This window comes from Parus major, unplaced genomic scaffold (assembly GCF_001522545.3).
Source record: "Parus major isolate Abel unplaced genomic scaffold, Parus_major1.1 Scaffold585, whole genome shotgun sequence".
Lineage (NCBI taxonomy): Eukaryota > Metazoa > Chordata > Aves > Passeriformes > Paridae > Parus > Parus major.
This window is the reverse complement of record NW_015379473.1, coordinates 17374-20818: the sequence shown is the minus strand read 5'-3', so window position 1 is coordinate 20818 and position 3445 is coordinate 17374. Positions and strand designations below refer to the sequence as shown.

Genomic DNA, 3445 nt, shown 5'->3' with positions numbered 1-3445 from the left:
TCCCACGGCGCTGGCAGTGCAGACGGTGCATGGGCTCATCTCGATCCCATACGTGTCCCACCAGGGCCCTGCCTGTGGGGCTGGAGCTGTTCCGGGGTGGTGCTGGGACAAACACCCCATGGCCTGTGTGCCATGGCCACCCCTCTCAGCCAGCGCCCGCCGAGCCCAGGGCGCTGCTGGGGCTCCTCACGGCACTGCCGGAGCGCTCAGGTGGGCACCTCCTGCTCTGAGCCGTCACAGAGGATATTCTGAGCTGAAAGGAATTCCACAAGGATCACCAAGCCCAACTCTTAATTTGTCCGTACCGGGGTTGAACCTTCAACCTCGCTGTTATTAGCACCGTGCTCTGGCCAACTGATCTAATCTGGGTGTTGAGGCGCTGCTGGGTGCTGGTGGGTGCTGGCACGCAGGGGCCAGTCCCCGTTAGCTGTTTCCTTTCCCCACACCCCGTGACTCACCGTGCTTCCCCAGAGCGGTTGGCTCATCATTTCCTGCGCCAGCCGTGCCCTGCGGTGCCACCGGCGGGGCCTGGTTTTTGCCGTGCCACCATCCCGGTGCCGCTGGCTCACCTGTCCTTCTCTCTTGCAGATGAGCGAGATCGTGTCCAGAAGAAAACTTTCACCAAATGGGTCAACAAGCACCTTATCAAGGTACAGGCACCGCCAGTTCTTGGGCACCACGGCCCCAGCAGTCCCTGGGCACCCAGTGGCCAGTGGGCACCGCAGCCCCAGCAGCCCCCAGCAGTCCCTGGGTACTCCCAGTCCAGTGGGCACCACAGCCCCAGCAGTCCCTGGGCACCCAGTGGCCAGTGGGCACCACAGCCCCAGCAGCCCCCAGCAGCCCCCAGCGGTCCCCAGCAGTCTCCAGCGGTCCCCAGCAGTCCCTGGGCACCCAGTGGCCAGTGGGCACCAGAGCCCCAGCAGTCCCCAGCAGTCCCAGGCCCCAAATCACCGCCAGCCTCAGCCCCGTGTGCTGGAATGGCCGAGGATGTGGCCCTGGAGGGTCCCTGGTGCCAGCACTGCTGTCACACCCTGGTCGAGGTCTCTCAGCTCCCTCCGTGGTCGGGGTCTGCCCTCCAGGCGGGATCTGCCCTCCTGGAGGCTCCCACCTATGCCATGGGAACGGTGCCCCTGGCACCTGGGGATGTGTCCTGTGCCTTGAGGCCCCCAGTCCCGTCCCACTCCTGCCAGTCGCCATTCCCTGGCACCTGCTGGCACAGGCAGAGCCCCTCCTTGGCTCCTGGGGCACAGCCCAGCCCCCCCATTGTGTGTCACCTGTCCCTGACCCCGCAGTGCCATCGTGGTGCCACCACACTCTGCCCCTCCTGGGTCCCCCCTCTGCTCTCTCCTAACCGCTCTCTTCTCTCTGCCCTGCGCAGCACTGGCGACCAGAGGTAGGTCCTTCCTCTCTCTCTGTCCCACTGCGCTCTTCCTCCCTGCACACCCCCCTCCCCTGCCCGGGGATGGACCCTGCGGCTGCCGCTGTGCTGGGCGGGGGTCTGACCCCTCCGTGGTGGGTGGGCGGGGGTCTGACCCCTCCGTGGTGGGTGGGCGGGGGTCTGACCCCTCCGTGGTGGGTGGGCGGGGGCTCTGACCCCTTCCCGGTGGGTCTGTGCATGCCAGAGCGATGCTGGAGCGATGCTGGAGCCGTCCTGGCACAGGGGGAGCTGCCGTGTGTGTTTGTGGGGCCGTGGCACCGGGGACACCGTGGGGCTGTGTGTGAGCGCCCGTTCCCGGCTGTCCCCGGCCCCGCTGACGCCGTCGCTGTCCCCGCAGGCGCAGCGCCACGTCAACGACCTGTACGAGGACCTGCGGGACGGGCACAACCTCATCTCGCTGCTGGAGGTGCTGTCGGGTGACACGCTGGTAGGTGCCGCGCCGCGCTGTGCCCCGCTCCCCGCCACGCGCCGGCTCCTCTCCGCCGGCCTTCCTCGTCCTCCTCCTCGCCCTCGCTGCCTGCCTCTGTTCCCTCTCTTCCTGCTTGGCCGTCGGTCTGTCCCGGTGACCCCGGAGTGCCCGCGCCCCCCGCCCCCGCCTCTAACCTCTCTTTGCTTTGGTGCCCTCTCTGCTTCCTGGCGCCGGCCCCGGCCCACCGCCGCCTTTGCCTCCTCCTCCTCCTCCTTCCTCTCTCTGCTCCTCTCCGCTCGGCTCGGCCGGGGCAGCCCCGGGAGCGCGACGTCCTGCGGACCTTGCGGTTGGTGAGTGGTTCTGCCGTCAGCTCTTGGCATGGCCCCGCACGGCGACCGGCGCCGTGGCTCCGGCACGGAGCGGTGCCGAGCATGTCCCAGGACTGTCTGCATGCTGTGTGNGTGTCCCCAGGGCAGGCCGTGGGGCAGACCCCCACACTGGGGCGGGGTCCCCGTGTCCCCAGGGCAGGCCGTGGGGTAGCCCCCCGCAGCAGAGCGGAGTCCCTGGGGCACAGCCCCATGCCGGGGCGGTGTCCCCAGGTTGGTGTAGCCAGGGCGGGCTGGGGCTCCGACCCCCACGCCGGGGAGATTTCTCGGGCCGGGCTGTGGGGCAGACCCCCGTGCTGGGGCGGGATGTGGGGCAGACCCCCGTGCTGGGCCGGGCTGTGGGGTGGACAGCAGCAGACCCCCGCGCTGGGCCGGACGGCAGCAGACCCCCGTGCTGGGCCGGACGGCAGCAGACCCCTCGCCGCCGCCCAGCTCCATCCCCGGTGCCCGCGGTGGTTTCCTGCCACGCCCTGCCCGGCAGCCCCGGCCGCTCCGGTCCTTGTGCCTTCCCCGCGGGGCGGGCGCCGCGCTGGGGACCCCGGGGGTGTCAGAGCCTTGGGCGCGGCTGCGGGGGTCCGGTGTGGGTGCCCCCCGCTCGGGTGCCCCACATTTCCTTCCTCCCTCCCTTCCTCCCTTCCTTCCTTCCCCGCGGCCCGGCCCGGCCGTGCACCGCGGGGCGGATGGGGCTGCGGCCCCGGGGAGCCTCGGCTGTGGGCGCTGGGTGCCGCGTGGGCAGATCCCGGCACGCTCCGCCAGGGCAAGACCCAGCACGCAGCGCCCGGCTCGCCACGGCGAGGGCAGGGGGGGCCCTGTGGCTGCCGCCGCACCGGTGGCATCGCCCCGCGCGTCTGGGGTGTCGCTTCTGGCCTCCGAGCCCTCTTGGGCGCTGGCGGTGGCTCTGGGGACCAGGGGGACGGCAGAAGGGGTGCTGGCGGTGGGGCACAGGGGGTTGGCGGGGTGCGGGGCAGTGGGTGCTGGTAGCGGGTGCCGTGAGGGGTGGGTCCTGTGGGATCCCGGGTTCCCATCCCGATGTGTCACCGTTCCCATGGCATCCCCTAATGACAGGGCAGCGGGCAGGGAGCGCCGTGACTCACTGCAGCCCTGCTTGGCCCTGTGCCCGCAGAGAAGGGTGTCCCGGGGGTGTCCTGGGGGTGTCCTGGAGGTGTCCCGGGGGTGTCCTGGGGGTGTCCCGGGGGTGTCCCGGGGCTGTCC

At 70.8% G+C, this 3445-nt stretch overlaps 1 protein-coding gene across 1 annotated transcript in view; it reads left to right on the top strand.

The window, feature by feature from the left end:
- The first annotated feature begins 328 nt into the window (after window positions 1-328).
- The window catches only part of LOC117243817 (plectin-like), an 18295-nt gene continuing 15178 nt past the window's right edge, over window positions 329-3445 (top strand). Inside the window, exons 1-3 of the mRNA XM_033511756.1 lie at window positions 329-650; window positions 1776-1865; window positions 2162-2197. The gene's annotated coding sequence lies outside the window, so the exon portion shown is untranslated. The remainder of the gene's footprint in view (window positions 651-1775; window positions 1866-2161; window positions 2198-3445) is intronic.